At 45.9% G+C, this 13,368-nt stretch overlaps 1 protein-coding gene across 1 annotated transcript in view; it reads left to right on the top strand.

Annotated features, from left to right (window-relative positions):
• Positions 1 to 13,368, top strand: part of LOC146871272 (uncharacterized) — a 777,218-nt gene that overhangs the window by 124,357 nt on the left and 639,493 nt on the right. The window lies entirely within an intron of this gene.

Genomic DNA, 13,368 nt, shown 5'->3' with positions numbered 1-13,368 from the left:
AGTGTGAACATGTCTCTCCCTCTAGAAGGGTGGAATGCTACCCCCGCCGCCAGAACTGGCGGGGGGGGAGGGGATAGTATTCCAAAGCGTTTCACACCAAACACGACATGTTTCCGTGCATCCAGTCCAAAGTTAGCATTTACCGCGAGGTTATAATGCACTTAAGAGTATATGGTCAGGCTGCACCACAAACAGCATCAGAGGAAGTACTCTGAACACTGCAGAGGGGCTCTGCTCATGCAGGGGCACCCTCTCACATAAAAACCAAGCACTCTGCCTTCAGGATTGTTAAGGCCTGCCATAGGAGTGACTTATAGGTTTTATATGTGTGTGCAATGGTAGTGATATAGGTAGCCTATACCACAGTAAGGGATGCATGCACCACCTTACCCAGGCTGCAGTAGCAGACCTGTGGTGTCATTTTGGAGTGCTTCCCAGGGGTGGCATAATACATGCTTCAGCCCCTGGTAGACCTCTGAGGTAACTATGCCCTAGATACATAGTAAACCATATACTAGGGGCTTATAAGGCACTCCAGAATCCAATTAGAAATGTACCTAGTGTACATGGAAACCATTTTAGAGAGGAAGCAGCTAGGCTGGGGTCCTGATTAGCAGTGCCACAGCCAGACTAAGGTCGAAAAACAGGGAAACACCAGCAAAAAGTGGGGGTACGCATGTGAAGCAGATCCTACTCTCCTACAGTAGGCATGGAAATCCTACCGATTGTGTGTATGGTTAGCGTGTGCAGTAGCCCCACTGATTGTGTGAATGGTTAGTACGTGCAGTAACCTTGATTGTGTGACTGGTTGGTATGAGCAGCAATCCTACCTATTGTGTAAATTGTTATTATGCCCAGTAACCCTTCCAACTGGATGAATGGTTAGTTTGTGCATACCAGTACATGTTGTATAGTATGGGCAGTAACCCCGCACATTGTGTGAATGTTGAACAAGTTACTTACCTTCGGTAACGCTTTTTCTGGTGGATACAGTATCTGCCTGTGGATTCCTCACCTTGTGAATATCCCCTGCGCCAGCAACATTCGGAAACTTTTGTAGCAGTCCACGCCGATGGGGTCGAAGATGACGTCACAGAGACACGGCTCCGCTCGCGACTCCACTGACGTCACCGGCTCCATAAGAAGACCTCCTCGGCGTGATGACGTCAGTTCCGCCCCTTTTTTCCGTGCCTCCGAGGCACACGGACGGACTGACAGCAATATGTACATAAACAGCATACACAGTACACAATATGCATATCAACACACACAGTGTGGAAAAGAAACATCAAAGCACTAGAAATAACCCAATGTCCTTGACAGTCATAAATACATTTGAAATCAATAATAGAACTACCGTCATAGAGTCACTGGAATAGAAGGATGGACAACGGGGAGGCGGGTGGGTCAGTGAGGAATCCACAGGCAGATACTGTATCCACCAGAAAAAGCGTTACCGAAGGTAAGTAACTTGTTCTTCTGATGGATACATCTGCCAGTGGATTCCTCACCTTGTGAATAGATTCCACAGCAGTCCCCGCTCCCGGAGGAGGGTGTCCATCCCCCTATACCAGAAAATCCTGAAGGACGGAACGGGCAAAATGTCCGTCCCTCCTCACCTCAGAATCTAAACAATAATGTTTTGCAAAGGTGTGAAGGGAGGCCCAAGTTGCCGCCCTACAAATGTCCTCCACAGGAACACCCCTAGACAAAGCAGAGGTAGAAGACTTTGCTCTAGTGGAATGAGCTCTTAAACCCTCCGGAGGCTCCTTACCAGCTAGGGAGTAGCAGATCTTGATGCATAGCACAATCCATCTTGAAAGGGTGCGCTTGTGCACCGCACGACCCTTTCTGCAGCCAGCAAAGCCCACAAAGAGCTGGTCATCAATCCTGTAGTCCTTAGTCCTGTCCAGGTAAAAGCTCACCGCCCTCTTAGGGTCCAAGCGGTGAAGTCTCTCCTCCTCCTTGGAAGGGTGAGGGGGAGGATAAAAGGTAGGAAGGGTAATGGACTGCCCCAGATGGAAGGGAGTTACCACCTTAGGCAAAAACGCAGCCCTGGTCCGGAGAACCATTCGTTCAGCATGCACAGTCAAGAATGGGGGTTTTGAACTAAGAGCTTGAAGCTCACTTACTCTCCTTGCCGAGGTGATTGCAACGAGGAAAACCGTCTTAAAAGACAACAGTCTCAAGGGACACTTATGTAAGGGCTCGAAAGGAGAACTCATAAGATAAGTCAGTACAAGGTTTAAGTCCCACTGAGGTACAATAAAGGGAGTAGGAGGAAATTTATTCGTAAGGCCCTTGAGAAACCTAAGCACAATAGGTGACTTAAATAAGGACGGCTGATCCGGCAGGCATAGGAAAGCCGACAAAGCCGATAAATATCCCTTTACAGTGGCCACAGCAAAGCCCTGCTGGGCAAGAGAAAGAGCAAACTGCAGAATGTTAGACAAACGAGCCTTCAAGGGATCAATCGACCTCTCTCCACACCAGAGAACGAACTTAGACCACCTATAGGAGTATATGGATTTGGTGGAGTGTCGCCTGGCCGATAAAATAACATCCACCACATCTGGCGGGAGAGAGAAAGAATTCAGGTTGCCCCGTTCAATCTCCAGGCATGAAGGTGTAAGCTCCGGAGGTGGGGGTGTAGAACCTGCCCCTCCGACTGCGAGAGGAGGTCTGCCCTCAGAGGGAGACGGAGCGGAGGGCACGAGGAGAGGTGGAGAAGATCTGTGTACCACACCCTTCTTGGCCAATCCGGGGCGATCAATATAACTTGGGCCCGGTCTTGGCGAACCTTCCTCAGAACCCGAGGAATCAAGGGTATGGGAGGAAACGCGTAAAGGAGTCGTGAGCCCCAACTCAACTGAAACGCGTCCCCCAACGCCCCCTGCATCGGATACTGGAGACTGCAGAATGACAGGCAGTGCGCGTTCTCGAAAGTGGCAAACAGATCCACCCGAGGAGTTCCCCACGTCCGAAAGACGTGACGAACTACCTCCGGATGGAGCCTCCACTCGTGGTCGGCAGAGAACTGCCGACTGAGACTGTCCGCACGAACGTTCAGCACCCCGGCCAGATGATTTGCCATCAGACAAATCCGATGGTCCTGAGCCCAGGACCATAGACGCAGGGCCTCTCTGCACAGACAAAGAGACCCCACTCCTCCCTGCTTGTTTATATACCACATCGCGGTAGTGTTGTCCGTCAGAACCTGAACAGACTGACCGCGAAGGGAAGGGAGGAAGGCCTTGAGCGCCAAGCGTATCGCCCGTAACTCCAGAAGGTTGATGTGAAGCAACCTTTCCTCTGGAGACCAAAGACCCTTGATCTCCAGATCCCCCAGATGAGCACCCCACCCTAAGGTGGATGCATCCGTTATCACCGTGGCCACCGATGGAGGTAGATGGAAGGGCTTCCCTTGGGACAGATTGCCCTCCACGCTCCACCAAGACATCTCCGCTGCAGCTTCTCTGGAGATCCTCACAGACTCCCTGAGATCTCCCTTGTGCTGATACCACTGCTTGCGGAGGCACCACTGGAGCGCCCTCATGTGCCAGCGTGCATGGTTGACCAACAGTATGCAGGAAGCGAACAGACCGAGCAGGCGAAGGACCTTCAGAACTGGAACAACCGCTCCGCTGAAAAACAAAGGAATCATTTCCTGTATGTCGAGAATCCTTTGAGGAGGAGGGAATGCTCGACACACAGTAGTGTCCAGTACCGCACCTATGAACAGGTTGCGCTGAGAGGGCACCAGGTGAGATTTGGGCACGTTGATCGAAAAACCCAATCTGTACAACAGCCGAGTTGTATCCTGCAGATGACACAGCACCTTCTCCGACGACTCCGCCTTGATCAGCCAGTCGTCCAAATAAGGGAAAACCGAAATTCCCGATCTTCTGAGATGGGCTGCCACCACTGCCATCACCTTTGTGAAGACTCGAGGTGCCGAAGTAAGACCAAACGGAAGGACCGCAAACTGATAATGTTGCGACCCTACCGTGAAACGGAGATACTTCCTGTGCGACTTCAGAATGGGGATGTGAAAATACGCATCCTGCAAGTCGAGCGACACCATCCAGTCCTCCTGATTCAGCGCCTGAAGAACCTGCGCAAGGGTGAGCATCTTGAACTTTTCCTGTTTCAGGTAAAAGTTCAGGATTCTGAGGTCCAGTATCGGACGCAATCTGCCGTCCATAAGATAGCTCCTCTCCTCCAGCACTCTCTGCGCCTCTCTCCTGGAACGGATCCGCACCTGCGGCGTCGGCGGCGCCGTGATCGAATCCGACGGCGCCGGCAGAGGCGTCGAACGCGGATCAGCTGGAGCAGCCGGCGTCGAACGAGGTCGAGTCGGCGCCGGTGAAGAGGGAAGCGGCGTCGATGTTTTCGGCGCCGGCATCTGCCAAGACGGCGTCGCTGGGAAGAAAGGCATAAACGGTGCTTGAGGATAAACCTGCGGCACTCCCAGATTAAAAGCCATCGGACCCATCGGACCCATAGGTGCACCAGAGGAATACATGGCCCGTGAGAACACCCCATACATCGCATTGAGATACTGCGAGGGGTCCTGACCTGGATTAGGGAAAGCTGGATACTGGTCAGGTAACACCGGACTCGGGCCTGCCGGCGCCGACGGTGGAACTTGCGGCGTCACAGACTCACCCGGAGCCTGATCATCCTCATCCTGGGCCGGAGTCGGAGACGGAGCCGAAGGACCTGCAGGACCTGGAGAAGCCATCGGCGCCGGAGAGGACGCCGGCACCGGCGAATCAGCCGGAGCCGGAGAAAACACAGGAGAAGATGGAACAGGAGGCGAAGCCGGAACAGGAGAAGGAGACACTGACTCCCTTCGACGCCGAGCAGGCGATTTAGACTTCGACGTCGAGGCCTTGTGATGAGACGAATGCCTCCTTTTCTTCTTATGCTTCTTGCTCTTTGAAGCATGTCCCGACGTCGACTTGGAAGCCGACCTCGACCTCGACCTGGATCTTCTTCTACCTCTTTTCTCCTTTCTCTTCATCCGGGCGATAAAGAGCTTTGCCTCTCTTTCCTTAAGAGCCTTTGAGCTCATCTTCCTGCAACACGAACATCCTTCAACATCGTGGTCCGATGACAAACACCAAACGCAGTCGTCATGCGGGTCAGTGATGGACATGTGTTTGCCACATTCATGGCAAGGCTTGAAACCAGACTTCCTTGCCGACATTCTCGAAGAAAGACAGAGAAACTTCGGAATAAACACAAAGTAACAGGTAAAGCTACCAGTAACGATTCCCGAAATCCGTTGGCGTCGTCGGCGCGGAAAAAAGGGAACTGACGTCATCACGCCGAGGAGGTCTTCTTATGGAGCCGGTGACGTCAGTGGAGTCGCGAGCGGAGCCGTGTCTCTGTGACGTCATCTTCGACCCCATCGGCGTGGACTGCTACAAAAGTTTCCGAATGTTGCTGGCGCAGGGGATATTCACAAGGTGAGGAATCCACTGGCAGATGTATCCATCAGAATAGTATGTTATTGTGCAAAGAGTTACTCTGCACAGGATTCCCAGAGGCTGTGTGAAAAGTTACTCTGCTCAGGAATCGCACATGTTGTAAGAACCGTTACTTCACACAGAAATTGCACATTTCTGTTGGAACGGTTACGCCGCCCAGCCTGAGTGGTTAGTCTGTCGTTAGAGAGATCATAGAATGAAAGATTGCTCTGCATTTATTCAAGAATAAAATGGTACTCTTCACAGTGATCTCATAGATTGAATGGTTGCCCTGCACAGCAATTCCTCAGATTTAAGTTTTAAGTACACAGTTTGAATGGTTGCTTTGTACCGAATTCCTCCAAGACTGTGAGTAGTTACTATGCATAAATATCTCCCATACTTTGCAAAGAAATATCACTGACCTAAGTGTTACTTCATATACACATACTAAAAGGTTACTGTGTACAGTAATCGCACAGGCTGAATTGTCACTCTGTACAGACTGCGTTGGCGGTTTGTTTGGCTAGAAGGTGCTCTGTTGTGTATTGTATAACTACATGGCACTCTGCAGGGTGGTAATGACTGTTACATGGTAGGCCTAGTCTGCAAGGTACTGCGGGGCATGGCACCTCTCCTGTGTAGCATCGAGAACGTTCGTTACTCATGGACATGGCACCTTTCTTGTAGGCATATTTGAGGTGCTTTGTGCTGCAGTACTCAATGGACTGGACAGCTGTAATCCCCAAGGCGATATGTGCTGCAAAAACATGGCACTTCTCTGTAGGATCAGACCACTAATCAGCCTGTGCTAGAGTGCTGTAGAAGCCACACTCGTGTTCTGTAAGATCGAGGTGGGCTTTGCTGGGGTGCTGCAGGAACTAAGAACTGCTACACCAAAGGGGTATGATTATTCCCAGGAACTATATGCCCCTCAAGGTATTCCTGCAGCTTGTCGTCTGCTTCTCTGCATCCTTAAGAGTAGGTGTTGTAGTGTCCATTTGTTGCACTCATCGCTGTTGTCCTAAAGAATACACTGAGAATGTAAAATCCCATCTGAATGACTTCAAGGCGAGAGCTGATTGTAATGTTTATAGTTTAGTGTGGACATCTGGGCCAGATTTTCAAAACGTTAACTTATTAGCGGGTTCCCTACAATTTAAAGGTTATATCCAGAATCCATTCAGATTTACGGGGCAGTCCATAAAACCCTTACCCCTTATTTGTCAGTGACAGAACTCCTCACAGTATGACCAATGACTGTCTAAATTATTTCCAATAATTACAGTCCAAGAATATGCGGTCGGTGGTTCTGAGGTCAACTAGAGAAATTGTTTTTGAAATCAGAGATATTCAAATTAATTTCCATCGTTTTTAATACAGTTGACTGCTTGTGATATGAAGCCCTGCCCCCAGTTGGTGTGTACTATCTTTAGAACATTGTTGAACTGGCTAAGCTGTCATAGGGACCTGTCACCGCAGATTCAGGGTTTCTGCCAACTCTTGCCCTGACTGAGTGGTGAGTTCATGTTTTATTCCACGTATGTCTGCAGTAGTAATGTAGATTGTCCATATTGATGTGTGAAGAAAGAAACTGCCATTGCTGCTGGCATCTAAGGTCTCTGTCCTCATCTCTTCCAAATGGATGTGTAGCTTTAAAAACCACTGCAGGCAGGGAGACAAAGACTTCTTTGTCAGACAGTGTAAGAATAGCCTAATTAGTAGCTTTTATTTAGAAGCTCTAGTTATTAGTATGTGTTAAGCACTTTCATTTTGATATTTTTTCTCTTTGTTAGAAAATATTGCTCCGTTTTCTGCCGATGTGGAGAAGGGCATATGGCATTTTCTACTTGCGTCTTCAAATGTTTTGCCCAGAATATTAGAACTCTTCATTGGTTAGTCTCTCGGGTCTGCCTCATTTGCCCCTCTCTGTCACACTCTCCTCAGTGTTATCCAGATTGGACAGTAGAAGTAATGGCTACTTTGATCATCTGACGCCTTTGCTCAGCATTGTTGATCATCTTTAAGGATTTTAGCTGTGCATGTGCCTCTTGACTGGGTGATGACTGACCCATTCTTTCACCCCTGAGCGATTCTGAAATGGTAGGTAGATTCTGATGAACATTCAAAGATGTAGAAGCATCTTTAACTTGAAGTTACTAAGTGGTCAAACGTTACAAAGCACAATATACCCAATTCTGAAAACAACGTCCATGAGACATGGAAGCAGTCAGGTTCTGGATGTATTTTTAAAGTGTTACTCTTAGGAAAGTTTGAATACAGGTTGCAGAGGTGCCCGAGATGCATGAATTGTTTAAGCAGTTGCACTCCATTAAGTTTCTGTGGTTTACCACACCTCCATCAGAGCTTGACCCATCCACAAGTTTAAGTTTAGGCTGGACATATCACCCTTTCCTTGGTAGTAAAAATGGACTTGGCACTTGTGACTAAGAGCTGCTGTCTGTATGTACAGTTGTTTAGAAATAAATGTTTGGCAGACGCAGGTTAGCCAAAAATGAAAAAACTCTCTCTTTATCTTACTGAGGCTAATTATGCAGCTCACCACAGGGAAACTACCCTTCAGAGGAACTTTCTGTATTTCCTCAGGGGTAGACATATAGCAGCTTCTCTGAACAACAATCCATAATTTTGGGTGTTCTGTCCTGAACTGCTAATTATTGCGCCATTGAGAAAGCACTTCTTTCTGTGCTATTGCCGATTCCTAATTTGAGGGACTTGTTTCAGGAACAAGCTTCAATTGCCAATATCCGAATTACATTTACCACTGAGAATTCTATCCCGTAGGCTTGATTCAAGCTTGCCATCTGTGGGCATGCCCTATGTCCTGTTATCTGGAACTACGCCCGCCTCTTTAACCACATTTTTTATTTTTTTTGTGCTCAAAGGCAGATGTTGCAGTTCCTCAACTAAATGACTAAGGTTCAAATCAATAAATTCTACATTCCTCCAGGAGGGGGGGGGGGCAGGGGCGGGGGCGCGTTGTGGTAGATCTAACAGAATCCAAGCTTCATTCCGTATTGGCTTGTAGAATAGCAGATGTCCAAGAAGGGGCCAGTTCTATGATGCTCTCTCCAGCTGTGCTTACTATCTGTGCCAGAACAATAGGGCAATAAGGACCTTTGAAGATAACAGTGCGGACACTGCTTTGTTCCTGATGCGAGAAAAGTACTTTTTTGTGTTCAAGGCACAATACTGAGAAGGAGCTACTTTCTACTAGTAGATGAAAGTTTGGTTCAGCTTGCAATTGTCCAATTGCACTACTCAGCAAAAGTAGATTTGGTCTGGGGCAAACTGGTATCCTTGTTGAGTTATAGCACTGGCACCAGAGGCATTCGAGGACATTTGCACCACATGATTTAACACAGTGGCATTGAATCATTTATATTTGTCCTGGTTTCAAGAAATTGGAAGCACATTGCCTTATTTTTAGGTCTTCCAAATCAGTCTGTACCCTTGCAACGTTGTTGGCAGTGTGCTCAGTGTTAAGACCACATCAACACTTAATGACTCTTGTGCTAGGAGCCATACTGCCACTCCTATAACTATGTACACTGAAGCAGGTCGTTTGATTAAATTAATAGTAGTCACCAGGGTTTTACTTGTCCTGTATGTTTGCAGCAGATTTTAGGCTTTGTGAAAAAGACATAAGACTAAATTATCGGAGGACTATATGGGTGCTTTCCTTATGCTGCATCATTTTCTGTAACACACACAGGCTTCTATAATGGATAGTAAATTGATGCAGTGCTTTGCACAGGCCTTCGGAAACCTTAGTAAATAAAATAACCCCCTTAAGTTCTAAAAGACTAATATTAAATATTAATGGCAAACCAGTTTAGCACAACCCCTTGTACACTTCTCCCACATTCTGATTACATCCCTGCTTTTCTTGACGTCCTTTCAGTCTGCATACATTCCCTTTCAAAGTTCACTGATTATGGTGATTTTAAAAAGATCCCTTTAGGCTCTCAAGTGACATGTTCTAGTCTTCCCTTGACAGAGGTCCATTTACAATCACACATTGGTCATCGTTTATGTAGTTCACCATACAGGTATCAATGCTAAGATAAGTTGTATTTCAGGAGACTTGTGTGCAACACCAAACAAGAGATATCCAAGCAGCCCACATCCATAGCTTTTTCATGATGTAAATACCCCTAGTCCAGGAATAACTAATTTGGTTGTCATTGCTATGGATTTTGCAATAATGTAACTTCATGATGTCGCACTGGTCGTTGTCATAAGTGAATCCATTATTTTCAAACCACATAATTTCAGTTCTTTACTCTCATTTTCGCTACATGGGATTAGACCCCCCCCTCTCCTGTCTCAAATACTCAAGATTGTCAGTAGTGCAGGCTGTGCCTCTATATCTTTTTACTCTACCTCATCTAGGCCAGTTGGTGAATCGGTCTTTAATAAGAAGGACTACAGCATACATCTCAAACTGAACTGCAAACTTATTAACTAAGTCAATGTTACACATTCAACCTCAGAAGGATGAAAGGTTTTGCCTTGAACCTGCTCGTCTCTATGGAAGTGCTTGACTTTTCAGCTAGCTTACATTTAGTTGTGCTGGTTGCTGTCCCTTTCTTCCATGACCTGTCTTGGATCCGATTTCAAATGATTTCCATTGCCAAACATTTGCATATGTATCCATATGTGATTTAGCTTTTTTTTCTGGATCGTTTACCTTTCCCTTCTGCACTCCTTCACATCAGCACGTTATGAAAATAATTTCTCTTTGTTTGACAAAACTTTTCTTGGGGGGGGGGGGGGTCCTGAATGATGCCTTTCCATTTGCAAAGCCTATTCAGCCGAGATCACTTATACTTGTTAAACTCATTATTATTGGTCTTACTTTTTTTTTTTTTTTAAATGGTCCTAGTATTTATTTCTGCTGTGCTGACAACTGGTCTCTTTAACTAGGTTCCATTTGTTTTACTTTACCTACATACATCTTTCTCCTAGAATGTCTTTGAATTTATTTTACCACTCCACAACATTGGGAAATCAACATCATTTAAGCCCAGTTCTGTGTTTGACAGTGCTTAACTACACCATTCTATCATTACCTCTGTATCCGACACGGTTTGCTAACTGCAACACTATCCTCTCTCCTGCAGTGTGGTGAGAGCCAGGGATCCTTTTTGCCAGGTAATGTGGTCTGACTTTCTGTTAAATGGTTTTGGGTCAACGCCGACAGCAGTTAGAACTGCAGCAAGATGCTCTATTTTCTGATCTCCAGGGGCCACATTACGCCAAGTGCATTTTGGAAATACAGTACGGAACGTAGACGCTTACACTGCGCCTTCTGTAATAGAGCAGAGGTTAATAGAGCAGAGGTTAAAGTCTCAACAGAGTGTTTCCATTTGCACGGTGATGTGGCCCAATGCAAATGAGGAAACAATTAGACTTGCATCCATGCTGTATTACAGATAGGGGCAGATAGGCAAAGGTGCCTCACTGACTTGGCACAAGTTGTGCACCCTTTGAAAGGAGGTTACATGGATACCCACAGGCATGTCCCTTTTGGTTAACCTTCAACATTATTTATGATATTGCATATTCATTACCTTAAAAGCGAGCCTTTCACCTCCCTTTCAAAGTAACACAAGACTTAACTTTCAACTAACATTTTTTTGTTTAGAAAATCCATTCCAATATTTTGAAGCCTGGGCAGGAACCCACCCTCTATATTTACAGTATTAAAAACATGATGTGATGCCACACCTGATCGCAGTTTCACATATTGAATCGGTGTGCCATCAAGAATGTGTCTCCTTAGCAGTAACTTGTATTACTTTCTTCACCGCCTCATCCCCTCCTACTGTTTGCACACGAGGTTGGGTGCAGGTAGGCTAAAGGTATTTGTTCTTAGCTGAATACTTTTACCTCTAGTTGTGCCCGAAGGCTGGAGCTTTAAAGTATACACCGGTTTCTGTACATTGTTTTAGTATTAGGCAGGGATGTGGCTTATTTCATGATACAGACCTTCTGATGAGATGATCTTACTTGCACGTTGAGTCTTCTGTATTTGTAAGCAGACCGCAGATGAATACACGTGAGCAATTTTTAACTGGTGCTGTCACCGCCCCACAGATTCAGAAGTTTTCAGTCTTACTGGGAGGAGTCTATTTTATTGTGTGTATATTGAAGATCTAGGCTGGCATCTAATTACATATTTTGTTCCTTCTGTCTTAGCTGACTTACGTCTGATGGATTCAGACGTTCAAAGCATATTAGATACCTTTTGACCAGTCAGTTACTGTTCGAGGTGGCAGCGCAGCCAAGAGATCTCAGTGTATTTACCCTATTCCATGGAGTACAGGTTCGTAATTGCTATAAGACTGTAGGTGCAGTGGTTTTGTGCATGTGATTTGGCATCCCATGGCTTAAAATCCTTACACAAATTCTTGTGAAGGGTGCCAGCTTTGTATGTTAATTTCTGGGAAACACAGTGCCTGACTGACAGCTACCAAAATAAATGATCTTTGTGCAAAAGTGATATATAATATAAGAATTATTCTAGTCTGAGGGAAATGTGCTGAGCCATTTATAATCATGAATTGGGTGCCTTGCATCGGTTATTTTAAGACCCTTTGAAAAAGATATTTTTACCTTTTTCTGAATAAGGTAGGATTAACATTAGTATATTGTTTCATGTGTTTAGGCTCATACACTTTATTTATGCCTACGTTTGATAGCTGGATGGGAACAGATGTAACAAACCAGCAAGACCACAGTCGGAAGCAATGTAGTCTCATTGTGCTTTTTACCAGGTGAATTGTTGCTGTTGTCGTTTATTACTCTACAGAATTAGCTAGAATATAATTTCACCCAGCATTCTCTAGCTTTTGCTGTTCATTAACTAACACTGCCATAGTTAACGGGAGGAACGTGCAGGAGTAACAAAAGGCGGTTCAGAAATGCATTTTTCTGTGTAAAGGTGAAATTGCCACTGTAGTTCAAGCCAAGGAGTGGGTGACAGCTCTAATTAAAATCACAGAACTTGCTCCTAGATGTGCCTTTCAAGTACACCCTCAATCTTCATGAATATGTTCTTGTTCAGGACTGTAATGCTGAACTCCAGGCGATAGCAAGGCTTGGCTACAGATAAAAAAAGGAGTTCTTCAACATGAGAGCAGTATAACTATTCATAAACACTGAACTATCTCCACATGCAAGAAGCCAGAACATTTTTTTCAACTGGAAACATCAATTTTCAAAATTATTTCCAAACATTGGCTACCTTAAGACAAAACATAATTCCTTTTTAAAGCCTGCACTACAATTAAATAGACATACATAAGCAGGCAGAATTGATCCTTTTTAAGGAAAGAAATACAAAGATGCATAATGGTGAAGGGATTGTAGTTTAATTTTCAGCCTTGGAGAAGATCTCTGAATTGGGATCCCAATTTAGAAATCGATAAGTGAGTGCTATCCAGGACCTTGCAAGGACCCATTATGGCTCCTTCAGAGGAGAAAGCTAAAACCAAAGGAAATGATGGACGGAGTGTTGAACATTGCAAGCACTCACCCCCAGTCAACTGATCTGGGTTTAATCCATCACCGTTCTTTAGCCCACTCTGCCACCCCAGTTCAGACATGGCCATATCCAAATCAGTCTGACCCTGTGCCTCATGGGAACAGTCCAGCCCGAACTGCCAAGCCATGTCTTCCCTGGACCGGAAACAAACTTCCTAGGACCGGTTTCTGGCATTTCAGCCGTCTTCAGCCAGGCTTGCTTGAATCCAGTGGCAAAGTGAGCAAGGGACTCACGTCTGAGCATACCCTGCCAACTTATGGCGAACAAAGCAAAAACCAAAGGAAATGATGGATGGAGTGTTGAACATTGCAAGCACTCACC

Source organism: Triturus cristatus, chromosome 1_1 (genome assembly GCF_964204655.1).
Source record: "Triturus cristatus chromosome 1_1, aTriCri1.1, whole genome shotgun sequence".
In the NCBI taxonomy this organism is placed as follows: domain Eukaryota; kingdom Metazoa; phylum Chordata; class Amphibia; order Caudata; family Salamandridae; genus Triturus; species Triturus cristatus.
This window is presented reverse-complemented; position numbering and strand designations above follow the sequence as displayed.